Here is a 20706-nt window from a genome sequence, read left to right on the forward strand (position 1 = left end):
TGGTATAATTTTATTGGTTATTTCTGAAAGTACACTATTAATTTTGCTCTGAAAGTATTGGGTGGACCTTGGCTCTGAAGTTTTGATAGAAATTTTGATAAGAAATCAATATTGTTCAACAATCATTTGAAAATATTCCTGTTTTCATTCTTCTCTAGTTATTGGCATTTCAAATACTCTATATCTGCTAGGGGCAGTTCTAGAAAATTATATTTCCCAGAAATAATTCTCTATTCTATGTAGGTTTTTAAATTACTTTGCATAAAGTTATGACAATTGTTTCATCGTGATTTCACAGATTTGTTTTTCTTACATTTCCCTACTGTGGATTCTATCTACCGCTTTTTGAATTAGATTAGCTAGTGTTATGAAATAGCTATCATTTCCTTCCCATAATTTTAAATATTTATTTCTTCCTTACGTTTTTAATATAGTTAAGATTTCTAGTTATCTAAGACATTAGCCACTATTTGTTTCCATTACTTAATTACATTAACCCAAAAACTCACAGCTTATTTTTGCCTTCTTATCCTTGAATTATTTCTGTGTAATTTTTAGTCTAACTCTTTAAAGATACTCTGAAGCTCTTCTGGAACCTCTTTGTGACCCAAAATTAAATTTAATCAGTTTATGATTTAGTGGAATGGGCATTTATTTTTTTCATTTCTGTTCATTAGAAGTGTATACTATATTATATTGTTCTATAAAAGATTAACATTTTCTCAATTATATAATGCATTTATGCAAGCTTCATCTGTGCGTGGAAGTCGTATGTCCTATTGAGGAGAATTTATTGGCATATATTCAGAATCATATTTGCCCACTTAAAACATCTCAGACAGGTTTTTTACATGGAAGACTCATAATATTAAGGTGAAATCAATTTCCTTTCACATGTCCTATAGTATTGTGCTGTATGACAGCTTTTGCTTTGATATTTGGTGTGCAGGTATTCATACCTGCTGAATTATCAAAGTCAAAGCATCTTCTTTGGCTTGAGTTCTCTGATCTATTTTGCCTACGTTTAATTTTTCACATTACTTTTTTTTTTAAAGATTTATTTATTTCATGTATATGAGTACACTGTAGCTATCTTCAGACACACCAGAAGAGGGCATCAGATCTCATTACAGATGGTTGTGAGCCACCATGTGGTTGCTGGGATTTGAACTCAGGACCTCTGGAAGAGCAGTCAGTGATCTTAACCACTGAGCCATCTCTCTAGCCCATTTTTTTTACATTTCTTAATCAAGTTGTTTTAAACTTAATTTCCTCTATCATTCCACAGTCCTTTTTCTACCAATGAGTAATTAAATGCAATTGCTATCTTAGTATTTGTTTCACTTTATTTTATGCCATTGCATATTCTATACTCTATGTTCTTATTTAGTCTCTGTTGTTTTATTTGGACATTTAACAAAGATAGTAAATCGCAGTGACAATAAAAGTCTTCTTTTATGTATTTTTTCATTCATACTTAATACTTAGTTATTTTTAACTTTAAAAAGTAGACTTTCCATCCAGGTGCTCATGCTTGTAATTCCAGGATTAAAGATGTTCAGGCAGTGGAATTGATGGGAGTCTCAGGGCAACCTTGGCTATCTGGCAGGAAAGCTCTGTCACAGTCTGGGTAACAAAGAGCAAAACAATGTGAGGTTCTGGCTTGTGCTTACTACCTGTCAGGATCAACTACCCGACTCTTCAGGCCATTGCCTACCAATATGCTACTTCATTTCTAATGTTGAAGAACATTTTTTTAATTAGCAACCTCTTCCCCTTAGGCTACCTGAGGGGAGTTTTCATCCTATTTTAAAATAATGTGAATTTATTTGACATGTTCTGGAGATGGTTTGTCTCAGAGGACTGGGAGGCCACCTGAGTCTTTGATTACCTAAAAGTATTCCCTGAAGTGAAGTCTACTAGGAATTCTCTCATGACTCCTTTGTGTCATCTTCTCCCCATGTTCTCATTTATTTTATTTCTGTAATATACGTATTTCCTTGTATCCTGGTCCTAATATTTTCTTTTTTCAGTGTACTTTGTCATATTGGCAAGTTCTCCACTGAATGAAATCTCATCATTTCGTGGCTATCTTTGGCGTTATTTCATCTTTGGTTTAGTGGCTGCTTCATCTCTTTCCTTTGGAGAGTGGATTTCTTTTTTTTTTTTTTTTTGGTTCTTTTTTTCGGAGCTGGGGACCGAACCCAGGGCCTTGACCTTCCTAGGTAAGCGCTCTACCACTGAGCTAAATCCCCAGCCCCCCCTTTTTTTTTTTTGGTTCTTTTTTCTGAGCTGGGGACCGAACCCAGGGCCTTGAGCTTCCTAGGTAAGCGCTCTACCACTGAGCTAAATCCCCAGCCCCGAGAGTGGATTTCTACTTGTAGCTTTTAAGTTTCTTATTTATGTCAATTAAAAACACTTTAATATTTATTTTGTTATTTAGTTAATTGACTGTAGTTTGTTAACTATTTTTCATGGTGCTCCAAAGGGATGGGTTTGACAATCATTACACAGGCTCTTATAAAACAGCATTTGGGGATGCTGTATTGTTTCTCCTGGCCCCGATAATGCGTGTATAACCATAGGAATTCGTTTTCTTCCTCTCCCCATCAAGTCCCCAAAGCAAATTTAAGCTTCTTCCTTTTCCAAAAGATTCTGGGTCTGCTTCTTAGCTGTACTTTCCCGCTCTTTAAATTCCAATTGTGGCTCTCACAAATGCCCTCTCACTCATTCTTTCCTTGGGTGACCTTCCACTTTGGGAGCATGATGCAAATAATTCTTCACATGCCTTCCTTGTGTTTCTGTGGCTGCGATTCAACCGTGTACCAAACTGGAAAGGAAAAAGCTTTATTTGGTTGATACTTCCAGGGACATAGTCCACTGAGAGAAACAAGGCAAGACATCAAGAAAGGAACCCAAAGGTAAGAACTTAATCAGAAGCCATAGGGGACCACTGGTTATTGGCCTGCTCAGCTATAGTTCATATTCAAACTAGATTATCTGTGCAGGTATAGCACAGTGTCTAGTGTACTGGGCCTTCCTCTATCAATTAGTAATTGAGTCATCACCCACATATTTACCTATAATTAATCTGACAGGTAACATCTTCTCAGTTGAGGTTCTTCTTCGTTTTGTCTTTGTCAGTGACCTATTGCTGTCAAAGGTCAAAAAACAGACCGACAACTGCAACTCTTATACAGGAAAGCAATTAATTGGGGGTTTCGTGGGTTCTTTTAAACAAAAATAACCATGAATATAAATATTTTGCATTTATGAATATAAATATAATAAAACAACTTTCTCAAGAAAATAAAAGAAATGCACAATAAAAGAGAAAATTTAATGATAATATCTGTTAAAATATATTCTTTGAAAGAAACAAGTATTTTGATTCACTACCCTAATTGAAAGGTGTTTCAAAATTGTTAAAGAACAGAATTAATAATGCAGGAATCCCAATTCATTTCATAGAATCTTGATACATTTCTTAAAATAAATGTAAACAAAGGAAAGTTGTGAGTTTGGTGAATCTACCTGTAAATATATATAATAAAGGATTCATAGCCAAAATGCAAAAAAGGTCAAAACAAACAGAAGCACAAGAAATAAAATAAAAGTAGGAGAGACAAAAACAGCAAATTAGATAATGGACAAAATATTCATACAGATGTTTCAACCGAGGAAATTTGCATAGCAAATAAATCATGTGAAAATATGTTCCTCGTCATTAGGAAAGTTCAAATCAAAAGTAGAGTGTAAGATTAGTCCCTGTCCTTGAGAACAGAAAAAAACAAAAATTAAGGTAGCGATGATAGCGAACACTGGTGAGGATGCAGTGAGACTAGAACTCTCCCCCACTGCAGAGAGTAAGATGGTACACACGCTGTGAAAGCGAGTTTGGCTATTTATAAAACTAAACAGGGTCATAGCATACAATCAGACAGAGCCTTATGTGGCATGGCACAGCATACAATTAAAGCCTCATGTGGCATGGAGAAACCAACATACTCTGTGTATCCATGATACAACAGTTTCAGTGGTGATCAATAGAACCTAGGTTGTGTAGTGGTTGGGAGCACATGTCTGGAAGAGCAAGTGAGGTGGGCTATAGATGCACGTGGGCAACTGGATAAAGCAGAGTGAACCAAAAGAATAGATCATGTTCTGACTATGGTAGTTTCCACACATGTATAGCTGCTATAAATTACACAGAATGTCACATATATGAATGCATGCACATAGTAAAATAGGTGAATGAAAAACTTAAAAAGAACTTCATCATCAATTCTCATCTTGAAATGTTTGTATTTAACTAGTCATGGATCATAAATAATTCAAAAATTAGCCTTGTAATGAATAGTTTAAAAATATACTTGTACACACATATCACACACACACACATACATACATACACACACACAACACACACACACACATACAGACAACCTAGTCATTATTTCTTAATTTCAAAAATAATTACTTCTAGAGGGATTGCATGAGATCAGGTAGTAAAACATGATCTAGAAAACCTTTAAAGAAGTTGCACATGTCCATAGGGCATCTGGAACTAATCAGAAGCTGACTTGTTTTATTCGATAAATGGAAAGTTTTACAAGATCTATGCTCAGTCATTTGAATTTTAAAAACTTCTTAAGGCCAATAGTAAAATAAAACCTGAGAACCAAAATTGAAATGAGCATGTTAAAACATATCTTTCTTAAAATAAGTTTATGTAAATTTTAATTATGTGTATTCTAACTAAAAATATGTCATGTCCTTTCCTTAAGAGACAGAGTTATGAAGGGGTGAGGGAGGGGTGAATTCAGCCCCCTGGGCGCCAAAGGACATTTCTCCATATGCATTAAGAACAGTATTCAAAATGTATCCATGCCAAGTCTAAGCTTTGATACTGGACCATCCTTTTAACCTCTAGGACATTGGCAGATGGAGCATTTGACAAAGCTCTGCTATTTAAATTTTTGTGTTAGTTTCAAACAAAAAATTAATTGCCCTGACTACAAGATAGGAGTAAATTGTGAATTAAAATATGGTGTCAGAAGCAAATGTACATTCACTCTCAGAAACTAGTGACATATCCAGAAGAAATCATAAGCTCGTTTGTTTTCTTCAATAAAAGAAAGTTTTGGAGCAATTATGTTCATTCAATTCATTTGAATTGAAAAACTCCACCTTATGATGAAAATTAAAAGATAAAAAGGGAACTAGACTAATATCCACTTAGCAGTGATGTTCTTCTGTGATTGGGTTACCTCACTCAGGATGGTATTTTCTAGTTCCACCCATTTGCCTGCAAATTTCATGAAGTCATTGTTTTTATAGCTGAGTAGTACTCCATGGTGTAAATATGCTACCTTTTCTGTATCGATTCCTCTGTTGAAGAACATCTGGGTTCTTTTCAGCTTCTGGCTATTTTAAATAAGGCTGCTATAAACATAGTGGAGCATGTGCCCTTGTTATACATTGGAGCATCTTTTGGTTATATAACAGGAGCATTATAGCTGGGGCCTCAGGTAGTACTATATCCAGTTTTCTGAGGAACTCAAAGTGGTTGTACCAGCTTGCAATCCCACCAACAATGGAGGAGTGTACCTCTTTCTCCACATTCTTGCCAGCATCTGCTGTCACCTGAGTTTTTTTTTAATTGCATTTTAATTTACATTTAAAATGTTATCTCATTTCCTGGTTACCCCTCCAGGAACCCACTATCCCATCCCCATCCCCCCTCCCAAGTTTTTGATCTTAGCCATTCTAACTGGTGTGAGGTGAAATCTCAGGGTTGTTTTGCTTTGCATTTCCCTGATGACTAAAGATGTTGAACTATTTTTAAGTATTTCTCAGCCATTCGATATTCCTCAGCTGAGAATTCTTGCTCTTTATCCCAGTTTTTAATAGGAATATTTGTTTCTCTGGAGTCTAACTTCTTGAGTTCTTTGTATATATTATATATAAGCCCTCTATCTGGTATAGGATTGGTAAAGAACTTTTCCCAATCTGTTGTTTACCATTTTGTCCTATTGACAGTGGTTTTTGCCTTACAGAAACTTTGCAATTTTATGAAGTCCCATTTGTTGATTGTTGATCTTAGAGCATAAGCCATTGGAGTTCTGTTCAAGAAATTTTTTCCTGTGCCCAGGTGATTGAGGCATTTCCCCACTTTCTTTTCTATTAATTTCTATTAATTTCAGAGTATATGGTTTTATGTGGAGGTCCTAGATCCACTTGGACTTTACCTTTGCACGAAGAGATAAGAATGGATAGATTTGCATTCTTCTACATGATAAGAATACCCAAGATAGAATTCACAGACCATATGAAGCTCAAAAAGAATAGAAGTCCAAATCGTGGATGCTTCAGTCCTTCTTGGAAGGGGGAATAAAATATATTCATGGGAGGTAGAGGGTGGGGAAGACTTGGGAGGAAGAAAGAGGGGGAGGGGACAGGATCATATGTAGCAATGGGGCTGGGGAACTGGCGGTAGCCACCAGTAAGTCCCAGATGCCAGGAAAGCAAGAGACTCTCTGGACCTAGCAGGGCTGAGATTAGCTGAAATGCCCAACAAAGGGGAGGGAGAACCTGTAGAGACCATATCCAGAGGTTAGATAAGACTCCCGATTGGGGGATGGGGCCACCCACTCATTTCCAATTTTTAACCCAGAATGGCTCCTATGTGAAGGAAATATGGGGACAAAGTGTGGGGCAGAAGCTGAAAGAAAGGCCATCCAGAGACTGCCACACCAGGGAGTCTATCCTATATACAGACACCAAACCCATACACTATTGCGATGCCAAGAAGTACTTGCTGACAGGAGCTTGTTATAGCTGTCTCTTGAGAGGCTCTGCCAGAGCCTGACAAATACAGAGGTATTCATGCCAACCATTGGACTGAGCATGGGGACTCCAATGGAGAAGTCAGAGAAAGGACTAAAGGGGCTGAACAGGTTTACAAGCCCATAGGAAGAACAGCAATATCAACCAACCAGACTACACAGTTTCCAGATATTAAACCACCAACCGAAGAGTACAGATGGAGTGACCTATGGCTCTAGCAGCATATGTAGCAGAGGATGGCCTTGTTAGGCATCAGTGAGAAGAGAGACCCTTGGTCCTGTGAAGGCTGGATTCCCCAGTGTAGGGGAATGCTATAGTGGTGAGGTGGAAGTGGGTGGGTGGGAGGGGGAGCACCTCATAGAAGCTGGGGAAGGGGCATGGGATAGGGGGTCTGGAGGGGAAACCGAGAAAGGAAATAACATTTGAAATGTAAATACATAAAACATCCAATAAAAAAATGGAACTAGAATTGAAATGAGCAAGTTACAAATATACTTCTTAACGAAAATTGATGTAAATTTCAATTATATATATAATAAATAAAAGATATCTGGAAGTGGGAGTGAGAATTTTTGAAATGTTCACTGCCCGAGCCATTATACAGTAAACTGTGTGGCAATATTCAAACTTGGGAAGTTTTAAGAACATTCCCTAATTCCTTAAGACATTCCTCACCTCACAAGCCTCCAGGTCCTCCAGAGTCCCTCTGATTGATCTCCTGACTTGTCTTTGGAATTGTTGGCCTGTGTTCAGCTGCATCATGGAAATGCTACCTCATAAAGGCAGAGCCAGATTAACAACTTCTGTTGAAACATTTCGCACAATTAGCATGTTTCTGAGAGGACTGCTGGGAAGCCAAGTTTAACCTTCCTAAGACGTGAAAATTCCAACCATGTGCCAGCTCTGCTTCTGAGGGAGGGATCCAAGCTCCTGGAAAAAAATACTACTCCCCACCCACATATTAGGAAGGAAAATTGGCATTAAAAGAAGAAAAACATATTTTCTTAATTATATTTTTACATTTAGGGTCTTTTAAATCAAGCCAGGAGAAAAACATGAACAATTTGCTTCTTTTACCCTTGAAAATAAATTTTTGGAAAAAAAATAGTCAAAATAATACAACCATTACTCTGAGTACCTGCATAGTGTGTGTTGCTTTTGCATGTGGCTTATCCAGAGATTGGGAGTTATGTTTATTCCTCCCGAGTTGTTGCAAAATATCAAAATGTGCAAGGCTAGGGAGAGTCAGTATTGCTTTTGAAGATCCAATTGCTCATTCCAGAATCACAACACTGGCCACTAGTCAAATGCTGAGGAAAACTACACTTTTTTTTTTTTGGTTCTTTTTTTTTTCCGGAGCTGGGGACCGAACCCAGGGCCTTGCGCTTCCTAGGTAAGCGCTCTACCACTGAGCTAAATCCCCAGCCCCGAAAACTACACTTTTTTGAAGTGATAGGAACGTTTCTTGTCCAAGCATTTTAATTAATAAGTTATAACCCTTAGAAAAGTAGAGAATTCATGAATTTAAAAATGAGACAAAGATTAATTCTTTTAAAGGATGTTGGAAGATTTTGTGACACAAACTGATATCAAGAGATATAAAAATATTATAATATATAGACCTATACACATATGTATATAATCTGTATACCAATCTGTATTATATATAATACACACACACACATATATATATAAAACAGGTATACATATATATGTATATATGTATGTGTATATGGTTTATAAATGTAATTATATATAATAGGTATATAGATGTGTGTATAACATAACAGATAGATAATAATGTATGGATAGATCACACCTAAATGACAAATGATAACTAGAGAAATAATAGAAGATGGTTTGCTATGTAGATAGGTAGATGATAGGTAGGTAGATAAATAGGTAGACAGACAGATGGATGAATGGATGGATGATAGATGCACAGGTGATGGGCATCTCTAATCCCCACATTGCAAAATTTAAATCCATAAAGGCTTACAAATATTAAACATTTCTGCATCCATCTGATGTCAAATGTAGAAAATTCTACACCTGACCTCAAGTGGCAGGCTACATCAACACACTCAATTATTTAAGATAGTTATATGAAATAACTTCAGGCTATGTAAATACATATATATGAAACATAAACAAATCGTATCCTTTGATTTAGGTCCCATTCCCAAGATGTCTCATTATATGTGAGCCAGTATTCTAAAATCGGAAAATCCAAAATCTGAAACATTCTAGACTTCGGTATTTCGGTTAAAGACTCCACCTGTGGCCACGCAGGTGTGCATATGTGCGTTATGATACAGGATTCAATGGCTTGTGTTCTCCTGAACCTTCTGTACAAAATGAACAAGCACATATCGTCACCGGGGCCACACAGTTACTACTCCCCAGGGTACCCATGTTTACCTGACTTCATCCATTGCAATATTCCATGGAGAACTAATGTTGGTGGGTGAGAAAAAAGAGAAAATCCAGTATTTCAAGCTTTATTTCTGGAGTTAGGAAAACACTGAATAAGAAAATGAATATTTTATATTTCACCTGCCAAGAACTCAAATCTCAAATGACATAGCATTTCTAAGACCAGTCATTATGGTCATACATACAATTTAGTATTTGACGGTATATTTTCTACTTCGTTAAAAGTTTTTAATAGCATTCAAGTACTCTCTCTCTCTCTCTCTCTCTCTCTCTCTCTCTCTCTCTCTCTCTCTGTGTGTGTGTGTGTGTGTGTGTGTGTGTGTGTGTGTGTGTATTTGTCTGTGCATATGTCTGCAAATGCAAAGGGCAGTTTTTTGTTTTTTGTTTTTTTGTCATATACCGTCATAAGGGCATTGTAGCTTATGATGACATTAAGTGCTCTGGGCTGTAGATTGTTTTCTGAGCCACCACTGGATGCTGAGTTGATGTCAGCCCAGAGTTGGTTCCAGCTGTGTCGAGCTGTGCACTGAATCTCTTAGCACCAAGTCTGGCTTGCGATAGAACAGTTTTCCCTGCACCGAGTGAAAACCTCTTGGCTATAGAATTTTAAAACTGGGAGTGAGTCAGAGTAGTTTGAATTCATTTGGACAGGGTCTGCTGTATACATTAGGCCTGGAGGAATTTGCCCCTAGTTAATAAATCCACTCAAACACAGAAACATCCCTGCCCAGTTGATACCATTTGCAGGTTCCTCCCAAACACCATAATATAACTTTTCTTTTGTGCTTTGATTGTCACCTGTGGTAATCCTGTAACCTGAAATGTTCAATATTCCTGTATTCATTTTTCCATCTACCAACAACAACAACAACCAAGGTGATTCTCTAAGCTCAAAGCATTGCTTGCCAGAGTGTGAGGGTCTGCTAGCAAGACTGCTATTCTTCAACAAGAGTCGGCATTCAATATCCCAACATATTATAAGACACATTATTATCCATGCAATGGGTAAGTGTTAATGAGGGTGGCCCTTTAACTCGGTATTCACACACACCCAAATTTGAAGCAGGGCTCTTGGCAATGGATTTACAGATTATTTTTAAAATGCTCTTAAATTTTGTTCGATATACAATTGCATTAGTTTTCTCTTCATTTTTCTTTCTACATTCCATTTTACTTCTTCCTCCTTTAGTGTCTCTCATGTCCCCTGTTCCCCATCCCTCTCTTATCCGTGGCCATTTTTGTTATTGGCAAAAGTCTTCTTAATGGACGAGCTATGTTAATGGACTTAGCTATCTAATAAAAAGTATTACTCTTGAAATTCTGTGCATAAATAGACTCTGCAAGTTGTATTTATGGGTTATGCAATTACTTACGTATATAACAACACTGATGCTATGATTTACTTTTTAAAATAGATAAATGTCTAGCTTTTGCTTTCAGTGTCCCAAAACAACAAACATAAAACCAAGAACACAACGGAACTCCATGACAGTTTTCTATAGTACTGTATAGTACTACATTTTACAAAGTGTTGTTCTATGCTACTGTTCTCCCACACCAGTGATGGCAATGGTATGATGCCATGCTAAGTAAAGCTTAACTTTTTTTTTTATTAACTTGAGTATTTCTTATATACATTTCGAGTGTTATTCCCTTTCCCGGTATCCGGGCAAACATCCCCCTCCCCCCTCCCCTTCCTAATGGGTGTTCCCCTCCCAACCCTCCCCCCATTGCCGCCCTTCCCCCACCAGTCTAGTTCACTGGGGGTTCAGTCTTAGCAGGACCCAGGGCTTCCCCTTCCACTGGTGCTCTTACTAGGATATTCATTGCTACCTATGAGGTCAGAGTCCAGGGTCAGTCCATGTATAGTCTTTAGGTAGTGGCTTAGTCCCTGGAAGCTCTGGTTGCTTGGCATTGTTGTTCATATGGGGTCTCAAGCCCCTTCAAGCTCTTCCAGTTCTTTCTCTGATTCCTTCAACGGGGGTCCTGTTCTCAGTTCAGTGGTTTGCTGCTGGCATTCGTCTCTGTATTTGCTGTATTCTGGCTGTGTCTCTCAGGAGCGATCTACATCCGGCTCCTGTCGGTCTGCACTTCTTTGCTTCATCCATCTTGTCTAATTGGGTGGCTGTATATGTATGGGCCACATGTTGAGAGTCAGAGGATTATTTATTTTGACCACTCACATAATGCCATCAGTAAAGCAGAGCAGTTGGATGTCCTTCAAGATACTTAAATATGCAAAGTTTATGCATATTACATTATGAAGGATATGAGAGCGTTGATAAAAGTTTTAAGACATGATAGCAGCAGCATACAACTGTCTCTGCAAAGAAGGAAACAGATGGGAAGAGGGAAGCCACCTCAACGCCCACCTCCCATTGATATGTGTTAAGGACAATAAAGAGGCAACAAATGGAACAGCTGTGCAAGTTATTCAATACCTAAGAAAATGTCTGAAATCTGCTGTCCTTTTCAAATATGATATGGTTGGAATGATAATGATCCCCACAGACTCATATATTTGAATGCTTAGTCCCCAATTAGTGGAATTCTTTGGGAAGGTTTAGAAGTTATGGCTTTGTTGAAGGAAATGTGTTAGTGGGGTTGGCTTTTGAGGTTTCAAAAGTCTACTTCAATTTCAGTTATCTTTTTCTACACCATGCCTGTGGATCAAGACTTAAGCTCTTAGCTACTCCTGTAGGACCATGCCTGCTTACCTACTGCCATGCTACCTCACATGTAGGTAATAGACTCACTCTTGGAATGGTAAGCCCCTGATAAACTCTTCTATATGTTGCCTTGGTGTCTTAGCACAGCAATAAAAGTGTAACTCAGACAAATACCTCTGTATTTTATACCTCATTTAAAAGGTAGACATCAGCATCTTTTCTGGAAAAATAATGAGATGTCATGGCACACACATTAGAAGAGCTAAAACCTACCATTAATGGTAAGGTTTAAAAGAGACAGAAATAGTCAATGTTAGTGGGAGCTCCGCTCCTGCCAGCTTCTTTTGAAATGAAATATAATCACCCATGTACACAGATGAGACAAAAATGCCATTTAAAAATTTTCAAATGATATATTTGATCATATTTTTCTTCTTCCCCAATTCCTCACAGGTCTTTCCCACCTCCACCTCCACACCCATCTGGTTGCATATTCTTTATCCAGGAAAGAAGAAAAGCAAAAACAAAAATAATGAAAATAAAAGCAAACTAAAAATAAAGAATGAAAGGAAGAAAATGAATAAAATAAAAGATAGATAGATAGATAGATAGATAGATAGATAGATAGATAGAGATAGAACCCAAACAAAATTAAAACTAAATAGAGCACAATAATCATGGAGTCTTCTTGCATTGGCCAAGAGCTCCTGGTCACAAGGACTATCCTGTAATGTGGATGGTGTATGCAGTTACATTTCATTGGAGAAATCATTTTTCCTTTTTCCAGTAGAAATCAACTGCAAATAACTTCTTAGAAGGGGCAGAACTTGTGTCTATCTCCTGTCTCAGTGCTGTGATTTTATCTGTTTTGAACTTGTGCAGATCTTGTGAACATTCTCAAAGCTTCTGTGAGTTCATATGTGTATTGGTCCTACATGGGCTTCCAGAAAATCTAGGGGTTCCTGTGTCTGGACTCTGAATGCAAGCCCCTAAAAAAATGCAGTTGGGCTGGTAGGGGAAGCTTTTCCAGGCAGGCTGCAGAGACCTTAAGGGTAAATGTGGAGAAATAAGCCTGGAGACAGGAAGAAGTGATATTTTTATATTTGTCAAAATCATTTGTGCTAGGTATCATGGTGCTGATTTATAATTCTAGAACCAGAATTGTATAGCAGGAATGTTGCTAGAAGTTTGAGTCCAACACGGTTTATGTACTGAGTCTTAAACCAGCCTAGAGTACAAAGTCAGACTCTCTGGTAGTACATGCATACATACATGCATACATACATACATACATACATACATACATACATACACCCACACACATATTACATGTATATATGCATAATTACATATTTAAGAATTTATGATCACACAAGAATTTATATATGGAAGTTTAGAGCAGTTTTATTATTGATGAGTACAAAAACCTGGAGGCTGATCAGATATTCTTTAATAGATAATGAAGAAATACAACTTTATATGCTTATACCGAAACATTTTTTAACAATGAAAAAAGCTATCAGCCATAAAGATATAAGAGAACCTTGAATACAGAATGACACAAGGGGAAAAATTGAGCTACACAAACCCCATATTGTGTGATTCTATTCACTTTACTTACTAAAAGGTAAAATTATAGAGCAGGTGAAAGGATGTATCACAATCAAAGTTGGATTGGAAGGAAGGATTAATACATGGATCATGTGGTGTTCTTAAGGCACTCAAACTCTTCTGTATGATGCTGACATAATGGGTCCATGTTGGAGATTAGCTAAAACCCATATTGCTACTTTCCTCCAATATTTTAAAGAATGGAGATGAAAGAATAGCACTAATGTGCTCTAGAGTCTTACTTATATTTGTCAATTTTGGTTTATCAAAGATAACACATGTATCACTATAAAGCATGATGCAAAGAACAGGGAAATACTTGAGAGTAGATTTCCTTCATGGCCCGGGGAAGGAAAGAACTGTATATGAAAACTTTCCTTGCTTTGAAATTTATTTCATTTTAAATTGATAAAACTGTAAATATCATACAGTATGAAGATTTAAGGTATTAGTATCCTGGAGGTCCACAACAACAAAATAAAAACCAACCATTAATTTCACATTCTCTCACACTATAACCATGGTAGTAATTCTTTAGTGATCTTTATTTATTCTGTCTAGAAACCTCTGTGTTCTCTCTCTACTATATATTTCCTCTTCTACTGTAGTTGAGAAGCTAGTATGGGACATTTGCCTGTAGGTTATTCCAGCTGTGTATTAAGCAAAGAAATAACAAGAGCTTGCTTTTGTAGACTCTATGGACCTACAGTTAGTTTACATTTATACATTAAGTTCCCATTCAGCTAAGCCCCTTCTCTTTGACTATGACAATTGAACCGAAGCACCATCCTTACTCTGTGGAGTACCACTTGTTCAGAGATGAAAAGGGGAGGAAGTTGGTTTGCTTGTTTACTTATTTATTTGTACAGAGTTTTCTCATGTTTACGGGCCCCTTTGGAGAAGACCACAAGGAAGATGCAGTTCCTAGTTTTTATGCCATGACTGACTGCTGCTGGAAAATTCCCAGGTTCTCCTTCAAGCACAGAGCTCCTATTTGGTGTAATAACTTAATCTAGGGACTGCGTTTCATCATTATGTGTTTGATGCATCTCCTCCCACTCAGATCTGCTCCTCTACAACCAAGAAGGGGAACAAAATGCATTCAACATCTATTAACGTCACTCTTGTTCTCTAGTGGAGATCAACTAGTCTTTCATTCTTTTTAATCATGCTGCTTTTGTCTGTGCTAACATTCTTCTAATCCTCCAAGGAATATACTTGTAAGTTTAATGCATGGGTGAAATTGTAATACTTATACTTCTGTTTATTTATTATGCACAGAACTTTTGGACACGCTGACTTCATTGACCACAGTGAGTCCCTGAGTCTACATTGCAGTTCACCAGGTGAATGATTATCTGTACTTCTCTCAGTCACATGAATGACTCCTCTCACTACAAAAATCTCTACTTCAGTTTTCCTAAACTTGGCTCAATATAAAGTTATGTTCTTTCTGCCCTACTCTATGACCAAGAAAATCAATTTCCACCCATTTTCCTTATGTTTCTGCCAAGATAAATGAGCAAAGTCTTGCAGATTTTATGGTGGGTAGCTATCACTGAAGGTCAAACTTTACTCTTGTTCCTCTGGAGGGTGCTGACCTAGGACTAGGAAAAATGGCACCCAATGTGAGGTATTAGGAAGAATGGCATCCTCTCATGAATAAATTGTCAGCGAAATTCATTTTAGGTTCAAGCTACATAGACTGGCCTCCTTTAAGGGAAAGGGGCTGCTTTTGCTAACAATAGCATTTCTGGACAATACAGTCTGGGATATTCAAAAGGATCTGATCTGATGTTTCCTTATAGACTATTTCCTTCCCAAGGATCCCCAATCTTTTCTCAGAATAGAACAGGTTGGCTTAGATGTTTAAATTTGTTTTGACTGAGTAACACACAGAATTTATCTCGGGTTCCAATTTAAATGTAAGCCTGCTCTAGATTCAAAGGGGATGAGAAATCATTTGGTTTTTATTAATAATTGAAAGCCACAAGCTAACCCTTCTTTCCTTTAAGCTGTCTACCTTGTTCTCACTTTTAGTGTTAGAATTGGTTCAACAGTGAGGCTCAGCAGTAAGTGTTTTTTTTTTCCACTAATTCTTTGTTTTCAGTTACTCTTTGTGAAGTAGATACAGCATCTACTATGGATCTCATGGATCACCATGTTAACTATTCTTTTTATATCTGCACCTGATGGTTTGAATCACCAAAATCAATTTGCCATTTCCTGTGGTTCTCTTAAGTGTAAACCCTGCTGGTTTTAATTACAATGTTAATCAAACTTCGGTTTGAGAAAAAAAGAATTTAACCAGTTTGAGCAAAGTATGTTCTTTTGTGGTTGTTGTTGTTGGTGGAGGTGGGGGTGGGGGTGGGGGTGGGGGTGGGGGTGGGGCGGTTTTTTGTTTTGCTTTGTTTTATTGGGCTTTTGTTTTGCTCATTTGTTTTTTCAAAATGCCTGAATGTAGGTAGAACTGGGTTCTGATTTCTGATTCAGCATGAAAGACAGATATCAACATGGACACAAAGCCTGGTTAACAGTTTCCTATATTATCACCACTATGAAAAAGCTATAATGATGTCTAAAAGACACCAATCAGTAGGGAATTTGTACTGAAATGTTTACTAGGAAGTCTGTGATCAGGCTTCCCTTCTTTCAAGGCAGACCTACAAATGTTGTACACTGTGCTCTTCTAGAAACCTAGGAAGCTTTGGCCTAGTTGATAGCAATTTTTGTACTTATGTACCTGCAGGCAAATCTAATATGAGTAGCAGAAGTTCAGAGACATTACAATGGGCCTTCTTTACTCTGGTCTCCCAATTCATAAATACACTGGCTATTCATAAGTCATACGTAAGCAAACCAAAAGAAGCCATTTGCTTCCCACCTTAAAGGTTAGGAAAACAGAACCGTTGTGGTGTCTCAGATCGCCATATGCATCATTTGTGTTGTTTATATAACACACATACAAATTATGTGTTAATTAAAAAATTACACAGAAAACATATGTCAACTTTGGGATTATGTTTGGCTATTTATTCCTGGTGCCAGGCATTGCAAGCATATTAAGCTGCTTTTTATTTCCTGTTTCGAATGTGTGTGCATATACTGTAGGTGGATATGTATGTGTATATGTATGTGTATATGTGCATATGATGGGTATATGCATAAGCATGTGCATGTGTATATGCATGCGTATGTGTACATTTATGTAACATCCCCACCTCTCATTAACACTGTGCTGTATGATATCAGGCTTGAGGTATACTGGGTGTGTTGAAGAGAGCAGAGCCAAAACACTGATTCTCCTCTCACAGACTTTGCCTTCATTTCTTGTGCTTCTACATCACCAAGTTACCAAATATGAAAGTCAACATGTGTCCTTACCAGAACATCGCACTAACTAATACTGCTTTGTCGGGGAGTAATTTATTAAATTAGATAAAGAGTGAATCTAACCCAGGGCAGTGAACTGTCTTTCCTTTCAATGAACCAAGAAGTTGCACAGGATGCAGCAATGTTGATTGATTGGTGCTTTTACCCAAGGATTGATACATATTTTGAATATGTCACAGCAATGCTAGTGAGTTGTTAAGATAGCAATGGCATGTAAAAAATGATCATTCATAAAAACAGCAGCATTTCAGAAGACAATGTGAACAACAATTCCAGAACATCAGGAGGTCTCAGGATAAACAGCCATCATCCGGTTCCTGAATGAGATTTCTCCCCCCACTCTCCCTTCCCCCACAAAACAGTAATGTTAATGCTAAATAAAAGTGCCTGGCTTTCAAATGTGAAGTGACTTCTCATATTGGGCTATAGTTTACTAAACGTCTTTCTATCTGCTAGTATTCATACTCACTTTATGGACTGTGAGCATATTTTGTTTCTGCTTGCCCAGTAAACTATATACAAAGTACTTACATTATGGACTTTTGTGCCTAAAGATTAGACTTAGGTAAAAATCACTTTACCTAGAAAAACATTTTTCAAATGGAAGAGGTCCTTTTATTTTATTTTTATTATCACAACTTGGTTTAGTTGTGATATAGAATGAAATCACATTCTGGGAATTAAGAAGATCAGGAAGTGCTTCCTGTGTCTGAATAAGGAAGTCAAGATACCCAAGAAATCATATAGTGATGTAGTGATCAACAGTGCCTGTAGAAAAAGGACCTAACCAGGAGAGCCTATGTTAGATCTAAGCTTTGAGATTCATATACATAATTTTAATTAACACGAACTGCTCATTCATAAAAAGAAAATCCCTCCACTCTTGGTATAAATGCACAGCAAGAAATGTTAGACCCACAGGCATATACTGTGTCATGTGTTTTTTAATTATTATTTTTATTTTCCACCCTTTTTTATTTTGTAAATTTTTTTCTGGAGACATGAGCTTTACATTTTTATATGAAGCAATGATATAAAATGTTGTATGTAGGCAAGAGACAAGCGCAGGAACCCAAGCAACAGAAACCAAGACTACATGGCAGCATCGGAGCCCAATTCTCCCACCAAAGCAAAAATGGAATATCCAAACACACCAGAAAAGCAAGATCTAGTTTCAAAATCATATTTGATCATTATGCTGGAGGACTTCAAGGAAGACGTGAAGAACTCCCTTAGAGAACAAGTAGAAGCCTACAGAGAGGAATGGCAAAAATCCCTGAAAAAATTCTAGGAAAACATAAATAAACAAGTAGAAGCCCATAGAAAGGAGTCACAAAAATCCCTGAAAGAATTCCAGGAAAACATAAATAAACAAGTAGAAGCCCATAGACAGGAGTCACAAAAATCCGTGAAAGAATTCCAGGAAAACACAATCAAAGAGTTGAAGGAATTAAAAATGGAAATAGAAGCATTCAAGAAAGAACACATGGAAACAACCCTGGATATAGAAAACCAAAAGAAGAGACAAGGAGCTGTAGATATGAGCTTCACCAACAGAATACAAGAGATGGAAGAGAGAATCTCAGGAGCAGAAGATTCCATAGAAATCATTGACTCAACTGTCAAAGATAATGTAAAGCAGAAAAAGCTACTGGTCCAAAACATACAGGAAATCCAGGACTCAATGAGAAGATCAAACCTAAGGATAATAGGTATAGAAGAGAGTGAAGACTCCCAGCTCAAAGGACCAGTAAATATCCTCAACAAAATCATAGAAGAAAACTTCCCTTACCTAAAGAAAGAGATACCAATAGGCATACAAGAAGCCTACAGAACTCCAAATAGATAGGACCAGAAAAGAAACACCTCCCGTCACATAATAGTCAAAACACCAAACGCACAAAATAAAGAAAGAATATTAAAAGCAGTAAGGGAAAAAGGTCAAGTAACATATAAAGGCAGACCTATCAGAATCATACCAGACTTTTCGCCAGAAATTATGAAAGCCAGAAGATCCTGGACAGATGTCATACAGACCCTAAGAGAACACAAATGCCAGCCCAGGTTACTGTATCCTGCAAAACTCTCAATTAACATAGATGGAGAAACCAAGATATTCCATGACAAAACAAAATTTACACAATATCTTTCGACAAATCCAGCACTACAAAGGATAAAAATGGTAAAGCCCAACATAAGGAGGCAAGCTATACCCTAGAAGAAGCAAGAAACTAATCATCTTGGGAACAAAACTAAGAGAATAAAAGCACACAAACATAACCTCATATCCAAATATGAATATAACAGGAAGCAATAATCACTATTCCTTAATATCTCTCAACATCAGTGGGCTCAACTCCCCAATAAAAAGACATAGATTAACAAACGGGATATGCAACGAGAACCCTACATTCTGCTGCCTACAGGAAACACACCTCAGAGAAAATGACAGACACTACCTCAGAGTGAAAGGCTGGAAAACAATTTTCCAAGCAAATGGTCGGAAGAAGCAAGCTGGAGTAGCCATTCTAATATCAAATAAAATCAATTTTCAACTAAAATTCATCAAAAAAGATAAGGAAGGACACTTCATATTCATCAAAGAAAAAATCCACCAAGATGAACTCTCAATCCTAAATATCTATGCCCCAGAAAAGGGTACCTACATACGTAAAAGAAACCTTACTAAAGCTCAAAACACACATTGCACCTCACACAATAATAGTAGGAGATTTCAACACCCCACTCTCATCAATGGACAGATCATGGAAACAGAAATTAAACAAAGATGTAGACAGACTAAGAGAAGTCATGAGCCAAATGGACTTAACAGATATTTATAGAACATTCTATCCTAAAGCAAAAGGATATACCTTCTTCTCAGGTCCTCTTGGTACTTTCACCAAAATTGACCATATATTTGGTCAAAAATCGGGCCTTAACAGGTACAGAAAGATAGAAATAATCCCATGCATGCTATCAGACCACCACGGCCTAAAACTGGTCTTCAATAACAATAAGGGAAGAATGCTCACATACACGTGGAAATTGAACAATGCTCTACTCAATGATAACCTGGTCAAGGAAGAAATAAAGAAAGAAATTAAAAACTTTTTAGAATTTAATGAAAATGAAGGTACAACATACCCAAACTTATGGGACACAATGAAAGCTGTGCTAAGAGGAAAACTCATAGCGCTGAGTGCCTGCAGAAAGAAACAGGAAAGAGTATATGTCAGCAGCTTGACAGCACACCTAAAAGCTCTAGAACAAAAAGAAGCAAATACACCCAGGAGGCGTAGAAGGCAGGAAATAATCAAACTCAGAGCCGAAATCAACCAAGTAGAAACAAAAACGACCATAGAAAGAATCAACAGAACCAAAAGTTGGTTCTTTGAGAAAATCAACAAGATAGATAAACCCTTAGCCAGACTAACGAGAGGACACAGAGAGTGTGTCCAAATTAACAAAATCAGAAATGAAAAGGGAGACATAACTACAGATTCAGAGGAAATTCAAAAAATCATCAGATCTTACTAAAAAAGCCTATATTCAACAAAACTTGAAAATCTACAGGAAATGGACAATTTCCTAGACAGATACCAGGTACTGAAGTTAAATCAGGAACAGATAAACCAGTTAAACAACCCCATAACTCCTAAGGAAATAGAAGCAGTCATTAAATTTCTCCCAACAAAAAGAGCCCAGGTCCAGACGGGTTTAGTGCAGAATTCTACCAAACCTTCAT

Source organism: Rattus norvegicus, chromosome 16, assembly GCF_036323735.1.
Source record: "Rattus norvegicus strain BN/NHsdMcwi chromosome 16, GRCr8, whole genome shotgun sequence".
Taxonomy (NCBI): domain Eukaryota; kingdom Metazoa; phylum Chordata; class Mammalia; order Rodentia; family Muridae; genus Rattus; species Rattus norvegicus.